The following is a 26,552-nucleotide window of genomic DNA, read 5'->3' on the forward strand; positions in this document are numbered from 1 at the left end:
TTTCCTGTGGGTATCTATAGGAAAGTGTCATAACACAGAGAGAGAGTATGTTCACACTGAAGGCATTTGGGAGAAGTGAGATAGTAGCAAGGCCCTATAATGTATAATGCATCAGAGACAGAAAGAAAAAACTGGGTATCAAAGGGGGAGCATGTAACCATTCATTCACTTGACTAGCACTAATGTGCCCTTTGGTCCCGGCAGCTCAGAGGTCCACCTCACTGCCTGTATCCAGCTCAGCGTTGTCACTCTGCTGTTGTCTGAGCCCAACCAGAACAGAGGCTCCCGCAGTCCACCTACAGATGGTTTGAATAAATATGCCATAATCGGAGGTTGTATTGGTGCTGAAATGTTATTCAGAGTTTCAGAGATGGGATGTTTTCTGCATACTTGGATTGCAGAGAAACACAGAATATATCTTGGAGATTGACAGCAGGCTGCTGTTTGGGGTGTTAAAGGAGCAATGATGCAAACAGCTTTATGTGTTTGAAAAAAAGGTATAAAAGTTTCAGCATGTGAATCCATCTTTAGCTGAGCAGAGCAGCAAAGTGACAGTGACAGAGCGGCGGGCGTCTCGCTCTGCCTGGTTATCACTGTCGGGGACCAGTCTGCTGCACCAGCAGCCCCAGCGCTGCGATAACCACACAACTTACAGCCCCTTTATCATAATTAGCTTTTCCTTTTTAGCCTTAAAAGGTCTTCCATTACTGGGTCCTTCTCTATCGGGCTGCTGACACGCCACACGATTGCTTTCTCTCAGCGGGCCTCTCAATATAGTGTCCTGTAACAGGGGAGCAGCAGCATTATGGAGGCAGATAGACGGGCTTATTTTTGGGGTGAAAGAATAAGACACATGGACACTTGAGCGAAGATGAACATGAACTGGGAAGACTATTGAAAGGTTATGTTCTCAGGTTGGAGCTCTGATTATCTGAAGGTTTATTGTGAGTCACATTTGATAAAGCCAACGTTTTCTTGCACATAACAAAATTTAATGGTCATCCGGCAACAAAGCAAGCCCAGCATTTTAACTGACGAGAGTATAAATCATAGCCTGAAAGTTTAAATTTCGTGAGAAAAAAAAATACTTTATTGGTATATACATTCGTATATAAAGCCAAAGTGCTTTCTGAATTGTGCTAAATTCTTAGAGAAGGTTGATGAATCGGTCTTATGGAGTGCCGGGGGAGAGAGAATCCAATGACAGCAGAGACGGACGAGCTGGAGCAGATGTTTAGCTCTATTGCCACCCAATCAGGACAATCAGATCGGCCGTGAAAGAAAGACCAAAACGCCACACAACACAAATTGGCTTCCCAGAAGTGGAAACAGACATTTGGAAGAGCAAGGCCAACAGCCGTTATTCAAGATTCAAGATTTTTTTTTAACTGTCAATGGGCCCCATGCAATAACATTTTCGTATTTTTATTCTAAATGTCTCACACTTTTTTCGTACGAAGGTCTCGTACGAACACGCCACGTCAGATTCAACAAACACTCTTAACTTTGGGAAAAAGTGTGTAAACGACCTGCGTAAATGATGAATGCCACCCGTGCGTATTTAAGTGCACGTGCACGAGGATAGTAGATTTGCATACTCCACGCCCAAAATGATACCATATAAGGGTGTGCTTCCTCTCTCCTGTGCCAGGAAGTGCTGAGTGTTGAGTCATGAAAACGGCATCAAGGCGCAAAAAGAACAACTTTACGGGCTCTGAGACTGAAGTTCTGCTTTCAGAGATCCAGAAAGGAAAATCTGTCATTTTTAGCAGAGTCAGCAGTGGAATTACGGGACCTGCTAAAGCCAAGAAATGGGAAGTTATTACGAGTGCTGTTAATTCTGTGTCACCTGTAGTTCGTAATGTCACCGAAATAAAGAAGAAATGGTTTGATATGAAAATGGCTTAAAAAAAAAAAAAAACGTCTCGCCATGGCCAGGCGCTCGATGACTGCAACTAAAGCCGTGCCATCAGCTGTTGCCTCATCGTGATGGCACTTTGATGGGGTGGTCCATGAGGGGGGTCTCCTGGCACCACACCTTCTGGTCTGCCTGGGCTGGTTCAGGTGGAGACCCTCGTTCATGGCAATATTGTACAAATCTGGCATGGGCTACAGAGCAGTTTGCCCCCCCCCCCCCCACCTGGCCTTCAGCTCCACAACAGCACGGGTGCTTTGATGCGTATATGTGTGCAGTCTATTGCTTGGTGGAATTGGGTTTGATCAGCGTGTTTCTCTCTGGAGTTGTGGCTCTAGCAAGCTGCATATTTGTAGCAGCACAGTCCTTGGGAATCTTAATCGTGATGTCAGCCATTCGTCTGTCTCCACACGCTCTCTTCCAAGAGCCTGACGTGCTAAGACATCCAAAAGTAACAAGTCAGCTGCTGGTTACGCTTCCCATTAACCTTGTTATGTACAGAGTCAACTTAACCTTCGATTAGTGCATAATTTAACTAAAACAGAATAATGTCAGAATAATTATGGGGTATAATGTATATATTTATTTATCATTACTTCAAAGTAATTAAATATACAATCCATTAGTCAAGCAAACTTGATTTGAATAACAGCGGACTATTTTAGGAAACTCCTACGACAGGTCTGGATCACTCATAAATTCTGTTCGTACCTGAAAGAAAACGTAAAATACAAAAAGATTGGTGAATGCGCAAATTCTCTTAAATCACTCGTACGCATGATTTAAGAACAAATCTGTGCGTACGAACAGTTGTTGCATGAGGCCCAATGTGTTTCTGGAACACAACAAATTGCAGTGGTGCTCTCTGTGAGAAAAATGAAAAGGCATAAAAAAGACCTGAAATATGTATAAAAAGAATAAAAATGTGTGGAAGTATAAATGCAGAAATATATGTACAGATTCTACAGATTTTTTTTTTTTTTTGCACTTGTAGCAGCACTGGAATGGTTGAGGGGGGCAGAGGGGAGGGGGGTGGACGGATGGCTTTCACAGCTCTTGGGAAGAAGCTGTCTCAGCTGTGTGGTTCTGGAGTTTATGATCCTGGGCTGTTAGGGTTTTTGCAGGTGTAGCGTGTTGAGATGTTGGTGATTATCCTACCAGATAAAGTATGAGATTATTGAAAGAAGCTTTATTGGGAATGAGCTGGATTAATATACAATCACACTAAAATGTGCAAAACGAGAACACAGGACTCAACTTTCGGGCTCGCACAGAGCCCCGAGGCCGGTTTGAGTTGCTGAGTGTATGCATGCAGAAGTGATCTGATCCCCAACCACATGATCTGGGCATCCATTTTTCAGAAGAACATCTAGTTTTGGTCAGACTAACACAGCATTGTTTTTCTAGTGTCATGTAAATGTGCTTATTGACTGCTCTGTTTGGTTCAACAGAAAGAAAAACTTTCACTTTTCAACTCGAGAAGCCTACATGCGAGAACGTGTTGCTTCCAGCTCTGAATGCCAGCTCTGAAATCCATGCATTTCTTTTAACCCCTTAAACGGTTTGTAGCATATATGCGACAATAGGTGTTGACTCAATCAACCAGCTGAGATAGCATCTTTATTCCCCCAATGCCGGTTAGTCCATATTCACTACGGACCTAGGAACCTTTATATAAATAAATATGTAAAAAAAAAAAAAAAGGGGTGAATAAAAAAACATTGTTTTTTCACTGTTATATTACTGAATTGTTGTTATCTTATTATTGACCATTATGCCTGGTGTTGCAAATAAGCAACATACCAAATTACATACCAAACATACCAAATTAACTCCATATTGACCAGGATGCCTAAATTTCTATTTATTCTTTGTGCAAAAGTGAAATTAATAATCTCAGCATTATTTACCATCTACTTAAAGGCTAAAATACACACAAAACATTTTTTTATATACAGCTATATAAATTCAGGCGTTAAGGGGAAAGCTCACTTGATTCCGTTCATATTCAGAAAACTGTCGGAACTGGTTAATCTTTGAAAAGGCGGAGGACAGTGAGGTTATGGAATTTAAGACCTCTAGCGTGCATAATCCAAATCAAAGAGCTGACTGCAGGCATAGGGTGTTACTGTCACATATTCTGAAAGTTTGACTGAATTTTTTAATAAACACACAATTCTTCCGATGTATTTGAACGCTGCTCACTCCAGGACCCTCACAGTCCGTGTGTTGTTGCCCCACCTGAGCAGGTGCAGAGTAAGCTAGCTGCTTGGTACAAAATGACCTTTGTTCATTACCACACCATTTATTGTGTGAAACCCAAAATACTTCCCAAGACTCTTTCTCAGAATCTTTGCTTTAGTGATTTACCTCTTCGGACAACTTTGCTCAATAGTTTCCTCTGTTTTCCAAGCAAATATACCATTAGCAACATTTGTATATTTCACAGCGAGGTTAGGTCATGCATAAGGATCCCTCTGCTGGATCAGAATCGGGGGGCAGCACTTCTACCTGTCTGATGGCTCCATCGATGCAGTGTTTGGTCTGAAGCGCTTACCGACTGTAATCTTTGAATTCAGAGCGATGTTTGAAATGAACCTACTTTCTAACAGGTGTTCTGACCCCGGACAGTTCTGAGGGGTATGATGTTGGGATGCGGAACATTTTTCATCACTTCGTGTTTTTTACTTGGAAAACAAATTTCTCTCTTGATGTTGACGAAATAAACATCAGTTTCAGTGCCATCACTTGTGGCAGCTCTCACAGTATCTCTCATACTCTTCAGAATAGTGAATGTACTTGAAAGTAGTTTGCACTAAAACGTTGAAATTTGGGAATTCTTCAAGCTTGTGTTGAGCACTGCCGACTGAAAACATTGAGGAAAGGATAAAACATACAGACTTATTTAAACATATCTGTTTTTAAGAGTGTATTCGGTCACTCTGGGCTCAATTTATACAGGCCAAGGCCTTGTTTACTGCTGATAACCCATCTTATCACAGCACAGTGGATGTGGCCACCCATTCTTCACTGCAGATAAAGAAAGAAAGACTATTCCTCTATTTCTTTCTTCCAGCATTTCTTCCTTCTCCTGTGTACATTTAGTCTCTGAATGGGACTCCTTTATTTTAACTTTATCAACAGAGGAAAAAGTGGAACATGTTGACAATGAATGCACTTTAAAGAGTTTTCAGAATTCTTATTTTTAAATACAAGTGCACTGACACCGTGGTCACATCAGGTGGCGTGGGCAGAATGTAATGATATTTATTTTGGCTCCCATATAGATAGATTAGAGAATCTATTGGTTGTGTGAGACCACCACCAGCTGCCATTTTAAGCACCTGGGAAGCAGTTCTTCGCTAAATACACAGTAATAATGAGCCTCATGCAACAACCGTTCGTATGCACAGATTTGTTCTTAAATCCTGCGTACGAGTGATTTAAGAGAATTTGCGCATTCACCAATCTTTTCGTATTTTACGTTTTCTTTCAGATACGAACAGAATTTACGAGTGATCCAGAGCTGTCGTAGGAGTTTCCTAAAATAGTCCGCTGTTATTTGAATCAAGTTTGCTTGACTAATGGATTGTATATTTAATTACTTTGAAGCAAACATAAATAAATATATACATTATACCCCATAATTATTCTGACATTATTCTGTTTGACTTAAATTATGCACTAATTGAAGGTTAATCTGACTCTGTATATAACAATGGGAAGTGTAACCAGCGGCTGACTTGCTACTTTTGGATGCCTTAGTGCGTCAGGCTCTTGGAAGAGAGCGTGTATTCCGAGACTGTGTAGATATCCTCAAGGACACAGATGAATGGCTGATTTAGATTGCCAAGCACTGTGCTTCTGCAAATTTGCAGCTTGCTAGAGCCACAACTCCAGAGAGAAACACGCCGATCAAACCCAATTCCACCACACGCCCAGGTCCTCACCACCCTTGGCCACTGGAACCTTTCAGAGGGAGATTGGAGACAGATCGGGGGTGTCCCAGTCCTCTGTGAGTCATGCGCTCCCCTTGGTCATCAAAACTCATTATTTCAGTGACATTACGAACTACAGGTGACACGGAATTAACAGCACTCGTAATAACTTACCATTTCTTGGCTTTAGCAGGTCCCGTAATTCCACTGCTGTCACTGCTAAAAATGACAGATTTTCCTTTCTGGATTTACTTCAGTCTCAGAGCCCCTAAAGTTGTTCTTTTGGCGCCTTGATGCCATTCTCATGACTCAACACTTCCTGGCACAGAAGAGAGGAAGCACAGCCTTATATGGTATCATTTTGGGTGACGAGTATGCAAATTTACTATCCTCCTGTAATGATGAATGACTTTAAGTGAATTTTGTCACCTGAATTTGACTATAGATTATACAAAACTGTATTTGAAGTCATTACCACAGGCATGCAGTGTTTAAAAGGAGCTCAGCAAGCAGTTCTGGCACTGCAGCAGAAAGGTTTTTGAAAGGCATGAGTACACACATGCAGCACTTCAGAAAAGTATACGCAACGCACACAATTCATGACGTGAAAGACGGCCTGAGTAGAGTTGACTTACTGGAAAACAGGCTCACGGCTGACGGTTGTGTCATGTAAAATACTTTGTGCAATTATTTGTAAATAAATGATGTCGTTAGGATTTGCTGTTGTTTCACTCACTGGAAGCGGCTTTGAGTATTAGCGCTATATAAAACCGATCTATAATTATTATTATTGCATCCTGAAAGGTAACGATAATTCCCAAGTGTGTCCATTGAAGCACACTATTTCATAACAAACAAAGAAAGAAAAGGTAACACAATACACTTAAAAGTCCTATAGCAATATTCTAAGTACTATATCAGACTATAATGGTGAGAACACACCTGTTGAAATTTCAACTTCTGCAGGCTCATCAGCTGTTATGTCAGGAATCTTTCTCTTTCGTCGCCTTTTCACCGGCAAGGTTCTAAGCAGCATTTCATCTCCCAGATACTGCAGCAGTATCATAAGCCCCTTTCACACTGAGGAAGAACTCGCGTTTAATTCGCGAATTTAGCGTGTCCGCTGTTCCTTTCACACTGACGATCCGGGCTGGCGTGTCAACTCGATTCGACATTCGACCCACGTCGGACCCTAGTCTTTTTGCCGAGCCGAGTTTGATGTGAACGCAATTGACGCGGGATGGACGTGGGCGTGGCGTGACGTGAGGAGTTTAAAAGACAGAATGGACAGCTGATTCAGAACAACAGCGACAGGTGAGGACAAGTTTCACTTCAAGTTCTACTCTGCAAGTTCGAGACATTTTTCAAGATGGCCAACTGGGGAGACAAGGAGGTCCGCGAGCTCCTCAGCCTCCGAGCAGAGGACGTTATTTACCGCCACATGTCGGGGACGGTGAAAGATGGACCTCTGCTGGAAGGTGCCTACGTCATTGTACACGCCCAGCATTTTATGTGTTTCGTGTGACGCTCTGCCACTAGGCAACGCCCCCTGAACTCGGCTTCAGGCTGCATGGATCACCTAATACGCCAAGCTTTCACATTGCTCGATACGGGATGAAGTGGCAATTTGGACCCGTGATGGTAGCGGATCTCAGTGTGAAAACAGCTATTGATGACAGTGGCGTTGGTTTCTTCTCCACTTTCCTCGTCGTAGAGTAGTTAGCGGTAATCTTCACGTAGCAGCGACACCTCTGTGATGGAGAAAATTGCAACTACTGGCGCCTCAACTCGCGCCACTATAAATGGCCGGCACGAAACCGTGACGTCATCAACACCGTTCGCGCGAGCCATCGCAGCAACCATGCTGGAAGCTTTAGCCACAATGAGTTCAAAGCTGACTGGAAGTGCTGATAATGACTCTGTTTAGGAACCAAACACACTTATCACTAATCGCTGATTAAATTAACCATAAAAATGAGTTGCATTTACTCACTGGATTAGCAACATTGAAATCCCTGCATTGTATCAGTTCTTGTATGGATGCCCCCATGATTAAGTTTCCAGGTTTGAATAGGATCAAATTTGGGGATTATACGGTACCAGTTTTGGGACAATTTTCATAGATATAGCTTGATGTACTGATGAGTGTTTGACAGCTGAGTGAAGCTTAAAGTTGGGTAACATTTCATACGGGGGAAACTATACACATGGAGGGCATGTTTGGAGTCAGTGGGCATGTCAGAGAGGGTCTCAAATCAAATGGGTGGGATGCATTGTAGACAGAAAGATGAGAAGTGCTCTGTCCTCTGCTGAAAGTTGGGAAACAAGTGCAAAGACAACCTTTGTCATGACAAAGTGAGGTCATCATGGTACCATCATGGAAAGACATTTGGGATTCCACATGCATAACTAATCATCACTTTTCTAATATTGCTGTTAAAACACAAAAACTTCAGCCTTTTAAAAAAGGGATGTTTTGTGTCGTTGAATAAAATGAAATGTGGACAAGCATAAAGACTTTGAGAAAGAGACGCCGCGGTGTTGGCATGTGGCAGGCGTAAGTGGATGGAAATGGAATCATAATGGAAGCTGGCTCTGCTGTTGGAGGATAAAAATGGTAAATCACAGTCTGGTTCCATCAGGGGGCTCTGATAGTGTGAAAGAAGTGGTTTCTAAATTGGAACTGATGGATCCACTGGGACTGTCATGGGGGAATAGAAGGGCCTGCTGGCTGGTTATCTTAACATCTCTGAGCCAGTCTGATGTCAGTGACCAGCGGCTGAAACTGATATCTGGGACTCCAAATATTCCCGTGCCCCCTCTCTCTGGACGCTCAGGGGGTCCGGACACAGGTTTCAGCAGTCCCATGGACAGTGGAGTCGCATACTGAAATGAAACATTGAAACTTCACCATGGCAGTGGCCAGGGGAATGTAATGATGACTATTTTAATCACAGATTGAGACAGTCTGGGAGGGGGAAGTGAAGGAGACAGTTGAGAATGAGCTGGTTGACGGGGAAAGGTTTGGAAGGCTCCGGGCCGGCTAATAGACCTGCCAGGCTAGGTTAGTGAAATAAAGATGTCACCTTGTGCATCATACGAGCTGACTGCTCCCCAGAGACAAAGGCTGCATTGGTGGCTGTGGGTTTTGTTGGGGGGGCTGTGCTGGGGGGGTGGGGGTAGGGGGAGGGGGAGGAATGCTTCTCATTAGAAAGGGATCCCCATGGGATCTTCTGGAGGTAGTAATAGAGATGTGTGATGTTGTGGCAAATCAAAGCTGGAATAGGTCAGACTCCACTTGAAGCTTTAGGCCTAATTAGTTTGTGAATATGTTGAAATCAATCACAGAGAGCACAACAAATATTTCAGATGTGACCATGGCAACAGGGTCAGCGGTGAAAAGAGTTGAATGTGATTAAGTTCAACTGGGAGTTAGAAAACTTTAAAGAAAAAGAATACGTATATCACAACATCCATTTTCTATGTCCGCTTAATGCAACTTAATCCAGCGGGCGAGAGGCGGGGGACACTGTGGACAGGTGGACAGTCCATCACAGGGACACACAGAGACACACACACAGAGACACACACAGGGACACACGCAGACACACACACAGAGACAGACACACAGAGACACACACAGACACACACACAGAGACACCCCTCCGTTTTGCGCGTTCACGTGTAGCGGTAGGGCTAAGGGGGAGGGCTTTGTACCCCTCGAAACGGAGTGGTTCGGCCAGGCAGACTCCGTTCGGAGGGGTTTGATATATTTCCCAGAGTACAACGCGATTACCTGGAGAACGCGAATCAGCAGACACTTTAAGCTGTTATTTGCACTATTTCTGAAAATAAGCTGCCTTACCAGTCTGTAATGTGAGAAGCCTAATAAAAGAAATTAAAGACAAAAGGTTTGTGAGCATGATTATCACATCAACATCATATGAACGACTGGAACGGATATTGGTATGAAGAGATTTATTATACAAGGATAACAAAAAAATTGGGGTACATGTTGTGGTCCAATGGGCAATAATTTGTAGGATGACCCGTCTGCTGGAAAGAAAAACATGGAAAGATCAGGCTTTCATCCTCCCAAACCAACACATTGATAGCACACACAATGCAGTGCATTTATTTATGTCATCAAATCTGAAGCTGGTACAAAGAAAACCGCTTCAAAAAAGCATGAGCTGCATGTTTATCCCAAACGGAACGAGGCGCGTAACAAAGGCTAAACGTTAGCTTATGCTTTCAGCTAGGTTAGCCAGGTTAGGATACTACTCCAGTCAATAAATCAGCAAATCCAACAAGACAAGCAAATTGTTTCTATATTACACGATATCACAAATGTACAGTTAGAAGCACTTTCAAACACACACACACACACACATTATCATATTCACACGCCGGCTCTGGAAGCTACCAAAAAGACGCCATTTATGCGGGCTGGACGTGAAAAAGTGCTCACTCACACGCTTTATTTGCATTCATTTTTCATTCTACATACCGTAACAAGATCCAGCAATGCTCCCAGATGTCGAAGACGCCTTCGCCTGATGGCACTCCGTTGATTCGACGCAGATATTTCTAAAAATATACGAATAGCCCAGGACAGCGCGAACACCACTGCAGCAGGCATGTTTGTTTATTTCTGGCTAAAGCTGTTGCTTTTGGTTACGTAACAACTGACGGCGCGGACTTATGACGTACGTGAGTGTGAAGGGCTGTCCCAATTCATAGGGGTTACGTTTCAAGCCCTACGCCTTAGCCCTACGATTGAAGGGGCGAGGGGTAGGGGGAAGGGGTAGAAAAATAGAAATGGGATTGGGCCTTAAGCCCCTTTCACACTGAGATCCGCTACCATCGCGGGTCCAAATTGCCACTTTGTCCCGCGTCGAGCAATGTGAAAGCTTGGCGTATTAGGTGATCCGTGCCGCCTGAAGCTGAGTTCAGGGGGCGTTGCCTAGTGGCAGAGCGTCACACGAAACACATAAAATGCTGGCCGTGTACAATGACGTAGGCACAAGCCATGCGTCGGAGGTGGGCCTAAATACACCTGTCTGCATCAAATTTTTCAAACCAACGATGGCGGGACACCTTGAGGACTCGTTTTTGCAATTGTATATGCAGTTCATGGAGATGTTATTTTACGGGGTGTGGAAGGTCACAACGTGGGATGCCACCGAAGAACATATGCGGAGAATACAAGAGCACTATAATCAACATATCATCTCTGAACCGTCTACAAATTATTCAAAACACTGCAGCCAGGTTACTGACTAGATCCAACAGGATGACTCACATCACACCCATTCTACTTTCCTTACACTGGCTGCCTATAAGGATCCAGTTCAAAATTCTTCTCATCACATACAGAGCCCTTAACCACCCCTATTACACAACCAGGCCTCTTAGGTCCTCAGACCAGAGCTTATTGACTGTCCCCCGCTCTTGTCTAAAGACAAAGGGTGATCGTGCCTTTGAGGTAGTGGCTCCAACTCTTTGGAACTCTCTTCCTCTCTGTCTACGGTCTGCAACTTCTTTAGACATTTTCAAAAAGAATCTGAAGACCCACCTATTTAAAATAGCTTTTATCTGTTCTTAAAGTGCCCATCTGCTCTGTAGCCTCATGCTTTTCTGCAATTATTTCTTATGTGTGTATATGATGTGTATATGAAATGTTGACTTGCATCGTATTGTGAAGCACTTTGTGAATTTTATTTTCTGTGAAAGGTGCTATACAAATAAATTCATTATTATTATCTCCAAGTTGAGGAAATCGCCCTCTGCCACTCCTGCCGTTGTGGTCATTAACCGCATGGAACTTTTTCCTCATGGCTTTCAGTTTGTTGGTCACCTGCGTCTTGCTGCGTGGGAAACCGCGCTCTCCCATCTTTCTCGCCAGCCCTTCCAGCAGAGGTCCATCTTTCACCGTCCCTGACATGTGGCGGTAAATAACGTCCTCTGCTCGGAGGCTGAGGAGCTCGCGGACCTCGTTGTCTCCCCAGTTGGCCATCTTGAAAAATGTCTCGAACTTGAAGTAAAACAGAGTGAAACTTGTCCTCACCTGTCGCTGTTGTTCTGAATCAGCTGTCCATTCTGTCTTTTAAACTCCTCACGTCACGCCACGCCCACGTCCATCCCGCGTCAATTGCGTTCACACCAAACTCGGCTCGGCAAAAAGACAAGGGTCCGACGCGGGTCGAATGTCGAGTCGAGTTGACACGGCAGCCCGGGTCGTCAGTGTGAAAGGAACAGCGGACACACTAAATTCGCGGATTAAACGCAAGTTCTTCCTCAGTGTGAAAGGGGCTAGAGACACACACAGAGACACACACAGAGACACACACTCTCAAAGTATGGCTCACCTTAGAGTCACCAGTTAACCTAACATGCATGTTTTTGGATGTTGGGAGGAAGCCGGAGGACCCGGAGGGAACCTTCCTGCTGTGAGGCGGCGGTGCTAACCACCACACCACTGTGCAGCCCATATATCACAACATTTAGTTTAATGAAGCCGGCCTTATGGTACATTATACTGTAGATTATGCTCCTCTTTAAAAGGAAGGCACAGAATAGCCACAACATTAAAACCACTGACAGGTAAAGGGAGCAGCACCTGGATCCCGCTTGGATTTCACTTTGACACCCGCCTAAAGCATTCTGCAGAGCAATCAGCCCCACTCTGTGCTGGCTGTTGCATTTATTCATCTTCTAACTGTCCTACAAACACCTTCAGGCCACGCATTTCAGCTCAAGCTCAAAGCTCAAAGCTCAAATGCTACTGTGACCCACAGTCTGATGAAAAATGTCCAGGAGCATGGTTTTATTCCACTCTTCTCAGATATGAGAGTGTGTATGCATGCGAGATGGAAATGTTTTGGTGTAATGTGTTCATTAAGTTAACTGTTCACTGTTCCTCACGTGCTCTCTCCGATAGGAAATGTCTCGCAATAAGAGTGACAGGCAGTATTTTTTTTAGCTTTAAATGTGGAATAGAATAAATGTGGTCAGTGTGCGTGTGTGTGTGTGTGTGTGTGCGTGTGTGTGTGTGCGTGTATGCGTGTGTGTGTGTGTGTGTGTGTGAATGCGTATGCGTGTGTGTGTGTGCGGGTGTGCGTGCGTGCGTGTGCGTGTTGTTGGGTAGAGCTATATTAGCCTGTCAGGGGAGACAATGGAGACATCTCTAAAGGCTTTTTCACCTCCTCATGCTCTCATTTCCTCTCCTCTTTTCTAATCCTCTGTGTGTGTCTGAGTGATGCCTCCCCTCCCCTCCCCTCTCTGCCATACACCTGACTTATGGCTGTGCAGTAATAATTTGCCAGACCTTGGCAGGCCGAGTATACATTAGCATATAAATAGCAGATGCACTGAGTGCCTATCACAGTCGACTACATTTAATTTTTGGTTTATAAGATTGAATGGGTTTTTAAGCACAGTGCCATCAAACTTGCCAAGAGACAAATGAAGTCAGGAGAGCAGTTGTCCGAGGCGGCGCCCTCACATCCTTTTCTAAAGGATAAGAATGAGAATGATGTAAGAATGAGATGCTGTAGAAGCTGAAGACACACCTGTGGAGGCTGCCGCCTGCTCGTATTAGAGCGGTCCAGCACCGGTACTGAGCCATGTGATCTGCTCTCTGGTTCATCTCTGAGGTCAGGTCCCCGGCTTCCTCACCACACGAGGAAGGCTTTTCTTTCTGGACACGGCTTAAAACATTGCAGTATTCAGTTAGAACCTTTCCGTTTACTGGACTGAGGGCGCCTGAACTGAACCGAACCAAAGCCTCTTTGCTGAATGCTGAAACGTTGCCCCGACAATCTGACCATGCAGACTCACCTACAAGACCACTTTCATGTGGCAGTCAGGTTTTTTTAAGTTAAAAAGTGTTATTTCTTTTTTTAAAACAATGCTTCAGTCCTGCCTCCTGGTGTTCATACTCGCCTGATTAAAGGGAGTATGAGTGATTTCAGCTTTTATCAATCACTGTGTGATTCTTCAGAACCGGTCACATGTCCTCTTCCTGGAAGAAGACAGTAGATGCATTTGATGCTGACTCCATGGGACGCTCGGTGCTCTTTAAACGGTGTATGCCGGTTGGAATGTTAGCATGTCACATGACATTAAAGTCTCCTGGGAGCAGTGCAGCTGCAGCTGCAGCCAGGACAGGCCAGGTGCTGTGCTGTTCCCCTGCTGCCGTACCTGCTGAGAATGGGTGTTTGGAGAAGAAAAAGTTAAGGAATCCCAGTCAGTCCTTAGTTTCAGCTCCTCTGACTTTCTGCCAGCTTGAATTCTTTGATGATTTCCCCGATAAAAACATTGGACCCCATGCAATAACATTTTCGTATTTTTATTCTAAATGTCTCACACTTTTTTCATAAGAAGGTCTCGTACGAACACGCCACGTCAGATTCAACAAACGCTCTTAACTTGGGAAAAAGTGTGTAAATGACCTGCGTAAATGATGAATGCCACCCGTGCGTATTTAAGTGCACGTGCACGAGGATAGTAGATTTGCATTCTCCACGCCCATAATGATACCATATAAGGCTGCGCTTCCTCTCTTCTGTGCCAGGAAGTGCTGAGTGTTGAGTCATGAAAACGGCATCAAGGCGCAAAAAGAACAACTTTACGGGCTCTGAGACTGAAGTTCTGCTTTCAGAGATCCAGAAAGGAAAATCTGTCATTTTTAGCAGAGTCAGCAGTGGAATTACGGGACCTGCTAAAGCCAAGAAATGGGAAGTTATTACGAGTGCTGTTAATTCTGTGTCACCTGTAGTTCGTAATGTCACCGAAATAAAGAAGAAATGGTTTGATATGAAAATGGCTTAAAAAAAAAAAAAAACGTCTCGCCATGGCCAGGCGCTCGATGACTGCAACTAAAGCCGTGCCATCAGCTGTTGCCTCATCATGATGGCTCTTTGATGGGGTGGTCCATGAGGGGGGTCTTCTGGCACCACACCTTCTGGTCTGCCTGGGCTGGTTCAGGTAGTAGGAGACCCTCGTTCATGGCAATATTGTGCAAATCTGGAATGCCTTCTCTGGGCTGTAGAGCAGTTTGCCCCCCCCCCCACTGTATGGAGACACACCCACCTGGCCTTCAGCTCAGTGCGCTCCACAACAGCACGGGTGCTTTGATGCGTATATGTGTGCAGTCTATTGCTCCGATTATGTTTGGCAGTCCAGCCACGGCATGAAAGTCCCTCTTAATCTGTACTTGTTGGACAGCGGTGTATGGGAATCTGAAGCACCATGGGTGATAAACTGATGAGAGCTTTGATGACCAAGGGGAGCACATGACTCACAGAGGACTGGGACACCCCCGATCTGTCTCCAGTCTCCCTCTGAAAGGTTCCAGTGGCCAAAACTCCAAGGGTGGTGAGGACCTGCACGTGTGGTGGAATTGGGTTTGATCGGCGTGTTTCTCTCTGGAGTCGTGGCTCTAGCAAGCTGCATATTTGTAGCAGCACAGTCCTTGGGAATCTTAATCGCGATGTCAGCCATTCGTCTGTCTCCACACGCTCTCTTCCAAGAGCCTGACGCACTAAGGCATATTTATTTATGTTTGCTTCAAAGTAATTAAATATACAATCCATTAGTCAAGCAAACTTGATTTGAATAACAGCGGACTATTTTAGGAAACTCCTACGACAGGTCTGAATCACTCGTAAATTCTGTTCGTACCTGACAGAAAACGTAAAATACGAAAAGATTGGTGAATGCGCAAATTCTCTTAAATCACTCGTACGCATGATTTAAGAACAAATCTGTGCGTACGAACGGTTGTTGCATGAGGCCCAATATTCTTCATCAGTCAGGTTCCGTCTTTCTTTCAGCATCTGACAGATCAGCTCTGCAGGATGGAGCCTCGTCATGGAACAATGTTTTCAGTGTCCACCATAAATCTGAACTCAGACCCTAACCCTTGTTTCCACTCGCAGCTCTCTGGTTGCTTCCCGTCAGGCAGCAGCTGCAGCAGCTCCTGAAGCTCAGAGCTCTCTTTTAACTCCACACTTCTCTTTCTTGGTCCAATGATTCCAACCTTGCTACTGATTACAATCATTTTATAAAACATGTTTGTATATTTGCAATAATTTTTTTCCCAACATAAAACAGCTGGATGAACATTCTCCAACAATGGAGAAGCCATTCTGCATCCAACCTCCTCTCTGATGCTCCTCTCCTCTCCTTCTTCTCATGAAAGAATCAATCCCATTTCTTCTCTTAACCCTTTGATATCTGGCTCTACTATCTACTGGAGTACATTTTCAGTGACTTGATCTTTTTTGGAAGTAAGCCTGTGTGAGCCACCTCTACCTCTCTGTGTAAGCATGAAATGAAAATGAAAAAATGCTATTTTTTCCATAAAACAGGGGGTGAAGATGGTTTCATTCTGCATCATCTAACAGAATCATTCACCACCCAGGTAACTTAAAGGTAACTTAGTTTGGGAGATGGTTGAATTTGCACCAACCAAGCTGTTTATTGCCCTGTAATGTTTGCACCTGAACTCCACAGATTTATTTCAATTTGCTTGTTAAGGAAGTCCTTTCTTTCCTCCATTTTTCCTTTTTGTTCTGTATTTGATCTGCAAGCAAACTTTGCCGTTACACTAAGCTTCTTTACCTGAACAACTCTTATTTATTCAGCTGCATTCTCAAACTGTTTCTGGTTCCATCTGGACCGGTTTTTAATGTTAAAGTTCCCAATATTTGTTCTGTCCTTTTCCCATTACAGTGACACATGGCTCTGCTTTACTTTAGCCATCACTTCTAATTTGTCTGCAGAATCTTGAGTTTCGCTTAAAGAAATAGTTTTTATCTCCTGGGGGAACTGAGTTACTGTGTGATTTTCTCCCTGTGTGTGCCCCTGGGATAAACCAAAGCTCAGTTAAAATGCAAAGCAGCCCCTCATGCAGCCATGTGGTGGAATAGAGGCCATATTTTAGCCACACTGGCCGTCAGCAAAATGTTTCTGGAGGAAGGCTAATCCTGCATGAGACTTACAGCTCTGCCAAGCCTGGCGACAGCTCCCGATGCTATCAGGATTAAATTAGAGTGAATTAGAGACAAAGAGGTAGAAAGAAGGGGAAAAGGGATGATGTTAGGGCACGATTTTCCTCCAGCTGGGTGATCACTTCTTAGTCTTAGGTCATTGATCAGAACCGAGTAAACCAGCTGGGATTAAAATAGACAAGCACCAAACCTATAGAGACTGTATCTGTGTGTGTGTGGACGTGTGCTGGGTGGGAATCCATTGCTCCCTGAGGATGAGTAATTGCAGCAGCGCCACAGAGTAATGGAGAAAGTTTGGTTGGTGTTTAAAGTGCTACATTGTGTTTAACAGCATTGTCTCCGCTTTCTGTCCTGAAATAAATAAGATCAAGTTTCAATATCTGAAGTTTCACATTGGCTCAGTAAAACATATTTCCTGAGATTAGATTCAATGAATCGCCTGCATTGAGCATACTGGTGTTGTTTCTGAGTGGAAATATAGTTGGCTGCCTTTCAGCATATATCCAAATTTAACAATTTGGATGTTGTGGATAGAAATCTGAGAAGCAAAATGGAGTCCAGCTCCGAGCAACATTAACGCGACAAACGTAGGATACACACGAGTGGACCAATAACGTTAACTTTGGTGTAGGGTTGTCACCATAAAATTTCAAACTCGATACCAATACCTATTGAGAAAAAAAAAAATCAATACTCAATACCGCTGAGTGGGAAATGCTGAAATGTTGTGATAAACAGCTCCAGATGAACCTGAATCATCTGGAGCAGCACTGCTGAAATCAGCTCTGATAACATGACTTCTTATTTTCCTCTGGGCAGTATCACTGATAAATAAGTGGATTGATAAAAACAGACAAATTACAGAAAAAGCAAACCTTTGTTTTATTTTAAAGGAAAAAGTAGAAGTAGGTAACAAAAAAAATCTTAATATTAACCCCAGCCAACAGTTAAACTATCTGTTCACCACCAAAACATTTCTCAGTTAAGATGGAATAAATATGAATGTGTGAAACTGCATGCTGTTTGGCTGCCACTTCCACTGAGCTTCACACATACTGTGTCCTCTCAGAGAGTCAGTTTAACTCCCTTTATATGGATAATTAGAATGAAAGTTAGTGAATGGCATCACTTCCTTTACACTGTGTTTAGACTGAATGAATTTTAAAATCATGTCAGTTTCTCCTGCAGACTGATTGGTTGATTCCTGCCTTTCAACATGCTTCTGACAGACCTGTCGCAGGTCACCGGTGCAGTTTGTGCTTTATGTTGTCTCATGTTCAAAGTTTCTGATTTAGTCACCAAAGAGTTCTCCTCACAAATGCTGGGCCACAGCGACAGCTGCACATGAAACACACAGTGCTCCTTCTTTCATATCTCTGCCAGCTGGTTTCACATCTCATCATCTTATTTCTCACACAACACAAACGCACACTCTCCCCTGAGCTAAAAAAGCCCAACAAACAAAAACCAAAGGGCCCCGAGGCAGATGAGACACAAGTGTGTGTGTGCGAACACGTACATGCCCGCAATGGGCAACAGAATGAAGCTCAGGTACAACTTCAACAAAAGTGCAGGGCAGTACAAGGTATGTGTTCGGAAAGTTTGGTTCTGTAAAAAAACCTCATAGTATTGGGATAGTGTCTGCAGTTGAACATATGACTGAATACAAATGTTTTGTGTTATGTGTATGATGTTACAATATTTTAAAAGAATTCATGTGAATTAGAAAATTCCCAGTTGATATAATTGTCAGTGGTGTGCTGTCACTGTTTGTTGGGGATCCCAGATGAATATTTCATTAGAGTATGAGATAAAAATATGAAATGCTGCAGTGAGTGACAAACTTCAAACACCCACCTGACCATTTTCCTGGGGATTATTTTTCAGAATTTGGAAAAAGAAATTGGAGAAGCAAAAAGCTGAAATGTTTGTCATGCCTGAAGGGATCTGCCCTGCCAGTTTCAGGCCTCTATGACTAACGGGAAGGCAGCAAAAAAACATGGCATGGCCTGCTTCATGTGATTCAACTCAATTCAAGGAAACTTTGGAAGTAAGTTTTTAGACTGTGGACGTACAGTTTGGGATTTAGAAGAAGAAATGGTTCCCACTTTTAAGAAATGGAGCTGGAGAGTGCGTTCCAACTGCAGGGGGATGGCACTACTCAGCCTCCCCAGAACAGTTTAGAGCTGAGATACTCATTGGGCGGCTCCTCAAGCTTTAATTGGTGGCTCGCACTCGCATAGTAGCTTATAACCATATGGCAACAATAACAATAAATTTTTCCAAATAACATACAGCGAATACTGCACAGTATTAGGTATTTTTATTAAGTTTGCGTTTTTGTAGTATTAGGTATTTTTATTAGGTATTAATTAAGGCTTAATGGTGTTTCCTAAAGGGGGCTCTGTTAAACCTGGCAACGCAGCCCGCTTAAACCACCGTCACACTTGACTGCAGAGCACGCTAGCTCCTTTAGCCAGCGCGAGATGCAGGCACAATGGACCGGTTTTTGTCACGCCCAGAGACTCTCATTTTTGGTTTTCATGTTTAGGTTATGATTGTTTTCAGTCCAGGTTTAGTTTTTTGTCATGCTTTAGTTTCCCTTCACTCTGTTCATTAGTTCACTCACGTCACCTGTGTTTTTTCCTCAGCTGCACTCACTCCCCAATCACTCCCAGCCCTCTATTTAGTTTCCTGCCTCCCCTGTCGTTTTTGTCGGAGCTTTGTGTTTGTTACCTGCCTTGACCTGATTCCCGTAGTTCTTCATGTTCCACGTTGTTTTTTGCAAGCAAGTATTTATTAATCCCTTGCCATGTCAAGTCTTTTTGTTTGTTGTTCATAGTTTTGATTTTTGAATCCGGCCCAGCCGCGCCTTTTGTTTGTTACTTTGTTTTTTGTGAAATAAATCACCCTTTTGACTTTGAAGTCCGCATCCGTGTCCACCTTCTCCACCACATCATCCTGACAGTTTTTAATCAAAAAAGGGCAAAAACCAGCACAAAAACCATGCTCATCCTGAATGTCTCACTATGTTTACAACTACAAATACAACATGAAGAAAGTCAAGGACATGCACGCCAGGCTTCCGCTCACCCCAGTATTAAAGCTGCGGTCGGCAACTTTTTTTTAGTCATATTAGCTTGAACTGTCATGGGATTCTGGAAGTAGAATATTAAATAGGCTGTTTAGGAAAAATAACGAAATCTGTAGCTCCCTCTGAAGCCTGTAATCATGCTTGCAAAAACCGAGCGCTCCCTGCTGTTTTTAACCAATCAAGTTAGGGTGGAGGAATCCTACCTGTCAATCACAGCTTGTGCACACGCTGCTGAGCGTGAGTCTGCCCCAGCTTGTGTGCGCTCAACACTGATGTGAACTCACGTGCACAACCTCCACAGAGGGGGAGGGGTTTGGGGGGCGATTCGGAGCTTGTTAGAGGTTGGGGGAGGGACCTGAAAGTTGTATGAATTCGAATTTTCCGTCTTTAGACACGCAATTTTGAAAACCTGCCGACTGCAGCTTTAAGGTAAATATGGTCTTAATTGAAAATGTATTGGCTGTGTTGTTTCTTTTTTTGTGGGATGTTTTATATGTAGAAATGCATATTTGCAAAAAGGGACTTTAGTATGTTGTCGTAAAAGCGGCTCTGCCTTGATTTTGCTCTGCCAATGTGGCTCTTGTGAAAAAAATAGTAAGTATCACTGGTTTAGAGTGTTGGAGAGGAGGCTCTGACTGCTTGTTAAACCTCAGATTCAGGAGGAACTGTGGGGTTTTGTCCCAGGTCGTGGAACAGTGGACAAGATCTTTCCCCTCACAAAGTTACTGAGGGGGTCAAGGGAGGTTGACCATCCAGTCTGCATGTGTTTTGTGGACTTGGAAAAGGATTAGGAGAAGGCTGCTGTGGAAGTAGGGGCTACCAGAACCCTTTTTACGAGTGATCCGGTCCCTGTATCTCCAAAGCAAGAGCCGTGTCCGCATTCTTGGCACGAGGTCGAGCTGGTTTACAATGTGCGTAGTACTCCGCTAGGACTTTGAGATTTACATGGACAGGATCTTAAGGCCTCGTCATGGAGATGTGGGTGTCTGGTTTTGGAAGCCCAGGGTCTCATTTCTGCTTTCTGTGAATGATGTGGTCATGTTGGCTTCTTCAAACCAAGACCTTCAGTGGAATACTTAATACAACCTAGTTTGACTCTGGTGGGGCAGTAAGGGATTAGTTTGATTGATCATTTTCTTTGTATGGCTATACACATCAATGCCAAATGAATGGAATGAGTTAGCAGCTGATTCCAGCTGAACTCCTTTGAATCAGTAATCATACTAATTTGAAGTTGTAGATATCTGTTTAAGGGATAAAGTTTTCTTTCTGTGTGTGTGTGTGTGTGTGTGTGTGTGTGTGTCTTTTGACATGGAAGTAACATGGGTATCTGTATGTTTGACATCATAAACAAGTCCTAATGTCTTTCTCTCTGACACCGTCCTCAGTGTTTGTATTTTTGTAGCTGCATTAATTAGAGCTAATTAGGCTTTAATTGTTTAGCTGCTTGTTAACTTAATGGTGAGGATTGTAATAAGAAGTGTTTTAATTGGTCTCTTCATGCTGCATGAGGAGGTGTGGATATAGGCTTGTGACACGGGTAAGTGACTCTGTCCTTTGGTTCAGCGGTAAATGCATGCGTGTGTGGGAGGGGGGGTTAGTAATCATTCACAGACTCATCATTTGTAAGCTAATTCTACCATTTTAATGGGCTTTATCAGCAGTAACACAGCAGCCCTCTATCTCTCTCTCTCACACACACACTCAGGGAGAGAGAGAAGCAGCTATTTCACACAGATGAAGTGAATGAATGAAAAAGAGGCCTTTGGGAATAAGAGGTTAGTTTAACGTCAGGTTTTACTGCTCCTCATAATGCTAATCACTGTGAATATTAGTGTCTGTGTGCAACCGCAGATGTGAAAAGTGTAGTGGTTACCACAAACACACACCCACACATACTCAGATACCCACATTTGGGAGATGGAAATGAGCCTACTGTGTATAGGAGTGTTGTGTTCGGAATTGTAGCCCAACCAATCTCTAACAACCTCGCCAGGAAATTAAAAACCATAAATTCTCCTAAGTGCTCTTAGAACCTCATACATATATATATATATATATATATATATATATATATACACACACATACATGTGTGTGTATATATACACTGCCTGTCCAAAAAAAAAAAAAAGTCACTCACTCTAATATTTCGTTGGACCGCCTTTAGCTTTGATCACGGCACGCATTCACTGTGGCATTGTTTCCAACATCTTCTGCAATGTCTCAACATTTATTTCCTTCCAGAGTTGCATTAATTTTTCGCCAAGATGATCATATTGTAGTGATGATGGTAGAGTCGGACCACTGTGCAAAGTTTTCCCCAGCACGTCCCAAAGACTCTCAATGGGGTTGAGATCAGGACTCTGTGGGGGCCAGTCCATGTGTGAAACTGATGTCTCATGCTCTCTGAACCACTCTTTCACAATCTGAGCCCAATGAATCCGGGCGTTCTCCTCTTGGAATGTGCCCGTGCCATCAGGGAAGATTCCACTGATGGAATAACCTGATCATTCAGTATATTCAGGTGGTCAGCTGACCTCATAATTTGGGCACATAACGTTGCTGAACCTCGACCTGACCAACTGCACCAACCCCGGATCATAGCACTGCCCCCACAGGCTTGTACGGTAGGCAGCAGGCATGATGGGGGCATCACTTCATCTGCCTCTCTTCTTACCCTGATGCGTCCATCACTCTAGAACAGGGTAAATCTGGACTCATCAGACCACTTGACCCTCTTCCATTGCTCCAGAGTCCAATCTTTATGCTCCCTAGGAAATTAAAGCCTTTTTTTCCCCAATTAGTCTCACTGATAAGTGGCTTTCTTAGGGCTACACAGCGGTTTAGTCCCAATCTCTTGAGCTCCCTTTGCATCGTTCGTGTGGAAATGCTCTTACTTTCACTATTAAACAAAGGCATGAGTTCTGTTGTTTTTTTACAATTTGATTTCACAAAACATTTAAGTGATCGCCGACCAAGAACGCCACCGTTGCATTGCAAATCAAACACACTGGCTTCGAATGAGAATAAACAAAAAAATAATCTTCTTCCCATTCAGCCATGTTTACCTTTAGGAGTGGTAACCGCTCGTTTTAAATGCAGGTCAGAGTGAGACCCCCCCCCAGGTTAGACGGGTTGCAGGAATGGGGGTCTTTCATTTATAATATTATCATTAGTGTTGTTGTTATTAATAACTGCTCTGCTCAGACTCATGGGAGACATGCTTGTGTCCTGCCGTTTCCATAGCGATAGTGGTGCGCGGGGAAATTTATATTATTATTTCTTTTCAGCGTGAGAATGATTCTTTTCATTTTTTTCCTACACCCCTCGCGGTCGACTTGGGACCAATCCGCGATCGACCGGTTGGGCAGTACTGGCCTAAAGTAAGGGGGTTCTGAATGAAACACATTGACACATCAGGTCAAATGTCATATATAATATATATAGTATGGAAAGTCCTTTGCAGGCAGGGATGTCCACAGGTTCTGGATTCAAAGACATCAGATGTCTTGTTAATTAATCATCTGCCAGGCCGTCAGTACGACCTGGTTGTTGGGGCTTCTCTCCTCAGGCAGGTCGTCGGCACCTGCTCAGACAACTGCTCCTAAGTGGGACTGAAATTGACTCAGTCAGGTGATCATGCCCAGTCTCTTCACCCTGAAAAGCTCCCTGCTAGCTCCTGCTGTGTATTTTGGCCCATTGTCCTGCTGAATCATGAAGCGTCCTCTAATGAGTTCTGATGGTTTTGACTGAATGTCTGTCTTCCTATCAGAGTAACAGCCAAACATCAGTAAGTGCCAATGTGCCAGTTATGCTGGCAACCATCCCATAATGGAAGACTCGGTATTATCATATTTGACAGATGCCTTGAACCATTTGCTTTTTTTTTTCCTTCACACAATCCCTTTGGTGGAGCCTTTTAGCTTCTTATTGAATAAAACTCTGTCTGGAGCTTTTCTGACTGGCTCAGTCGTTGTTTTTGTCTCGATATAAATGGTTGTCTTGTCATCCTGCTGATGTTTGCTCTTGCCATCTAACTTTTTTGCCATTTTCGGTTTTTCTTTTGACAAACCAGCTACATGGGGAATCCCTGTCCCAGATCTTTGCTTGAGCACCTCTCATCTTTTCCTCACTTCCATAGTTGTATATTGACCACCAACTCCACCACAATCTTGGTACAACTCATTTTGCTGAATGCTAATGCTGAAAGATCAGATCAGATGTATACCTGCTTTTGCAGCTCTGTAACTTCATGTGTTAACATCTATTTAAATTCAAGTTGAAGCTAGTCGCTTCAACAAAGTCTGCAGTGCTTTCTTTAGAGTGAACAGATACTGATAGATAAACTCTAACTGTCCCAACACTTATTAGTCTGGAGTGTATCTGTGAACTGCTTTTAATGATGTATGACTTGAAGTGAAGGCTGGTCTTAAGCCCCCCACACAAATATGTATCACACAGCAGTGAAGTCCCTTCACCTGCATAAAACACTTAAGACACAGAAACTAGTGCCGTTCATTTCCCTGGAGGAATACCTAAGATGTGTCATCTGAACAGGCTGGAGTTTGTCCAGCCTGCTCTAACACGATCAATCATGATGGAGACTAAAACTAGCCAAAAAGCACCGACTGATTCCACTCACCCCCGCCTGCTTCCACACTGTTGGGATGCTGACCCATTGAAACAAAAAGCTGTTTTTGTTTTTCATAAATATGTTTTAGCTTGTTTGATAAAAAAAATGTGAAGTATAAACTGAGTGAGAGAAAGAACAGGGACTGAGACAGCGGTGTTCTGGCTGGAAAGACAACCACTCTACTGGGTGAGTCCCGGCTGCCCACACAGGAGAATGGGATGGGATGCCATTCATCCCTGTTGAGAAGAAGTTTGATTCAGCATGAACTGATTCAACACGACACAAGTCGTTTAACCTTGACTGCAGCAGACTTTTTCAACATTAACATCCTATCCTTTATGTTTATGCATTTGGCAGACGCTTTTATCCAAAGCATAGGATAAGGAACGGACCCCTGTCCTCCACATCTTACCTCTACACTATCCATTACAGAAAGTCTTTATTTCCTGAAATGAGTAATTACACATTTAGTAATTGTGTTTTGTTAGAAACAGACATGTAGCCCAACTGGTGTCAAGACTTAGAAAAGAGAGTGTAACGGCTGATCTGGCTGACCATGTGTTCTGCATGAACACGTCTTCAGAGAGCGTACTGATGTGCTTGGTGAGCGCACGGAGAGAATTCTGAGCAGATTCCAATTCCCAAAAGATATCCTGTTGGATGTATGTCCTGATGTGGGAGCAGTTTTGCAGAACTATTCCCATTTCTCTCCAACTCTGGGGTTTTGGCTCTTTCCGGCATGTGACCAGGCATTTCCCAACCATCACTGAGCTGGATCATGCCATCCCATTTCCCTGGGATCACTATGCACAACAGTAATTCTAGTGATGCTAGTAATATGTAAGTACATGGGTGTCCTGTTGTGCTCTATCCTCCTTCAGTTGCAAAAATGTCCCATCTGTGTGCCATGACACATTTTCTGCTTTTGAGTTTATTATTAAGGTATAAATGTTGAATGCTTTGATATTAGAGTATTAATGATGAACTACAAACCAAGGTGCATTGTGGTCAAACAGTTCTTGGAGCACTTTTAGGCTTAATGGATCTGGGAGCTCCCTGGACAACTTACCTTCAGCATTGTTTGTCTGGTTAGGACACACCACAGATGCAGAACTCAAAGCAACTTACTGGCTATTACATGTTGCAATTGTCCATCACACATAGGTTCAGTAAGCCCAGGGGCTCATCGTCGATACATTCCTTTGTGCTCTTTTGTGTTTGGATGCTATGAAGGAATGTTCTTTATATTTGAGATGTTTTAAAAGACTTTTTGTCAGGGTCTGTTTCAAAGCTGCGCTCATACACTCAACCAAACACTTCTGTCATCAGGACCAGTCCCGGTACAGTTGGGTCACAGATGATCTCCATCCTGTTGACAGAGCTTGTACCCTGCAATAAGAGCTAAAGAGAAACCAACAGAAAAGTATAAAAGTAGTTTTACGAAGTGCAACTGAGCCCAGTTTCTGCGCTGTGGGTATGAATTCAGCTGTCTGAAAGCATCTGTGCTGAGCAGTACGTCGCAGCTGTTGGTATGTTATTCTTTGTCTTGCATGCATCTGCTCATACTGTCCTCATCAAACATTCAAAGTGTTGCCACCCCCATGATCTGTAGTTATTAGGTGGAACATGTACCTCGTGATAATCTGTGACTCACAGGGAACATGCATCTGCATAGTAACCACATAATGTGTGCTATGGTTATGTGTTTTTTAGCTAATGCACTTATTAGAAAAGATTCATTCTGAGCCCATTGCAGTCCTTTTTTCAGTTTTTTACTCTGGAGCAGCTAAGCACATCGGTGTATATTTCCCTGGCTTTTAGGTTTGGGCTGTGTGTGTTGTGTCACGCAGCGAGCTTCATGGCGCTGACACAACTCATCGTCCCCATATTCTGTTTTAGGTCATGACACTTGACTTCTCGAAGGACACAGATAATTGAAGGACCCAGCAACAA

At 43.5% G+C, this 26,552-nt stretch overlaps 1 protein-coding gene across 2 annotated transcripts in view; it reads left to right on the plus strand.

Moving 5' to 3' along the window:
• uvssa (UV-stimulated scaffold protein A) overlaps nucleotides 1-26,552 on the plus strand; it is a 66,083-nt gene that overhangs the window by 18,729 nt on the left and 20,802 nt on the right. The gene's annotated exons all lie outside the window — the stretch shown is intronic.

This window comes from Odontesthes bonariensis, chromosome 13 (assembly GCF_027942865.1).
Source record: "Odontesthes bonariensis isolate fOdoBon6 chromosome 13, fOdoBon6.hap1, whole genome shotgun sequence".
In the NCBI taxonomy this organism is placed as follows: Eukaryota; Metazoa; Chordata; class Actinopteri; order Atheriniformes; family Atherinopsidae; genus Odontesthes; species Odontesthes bonariensis.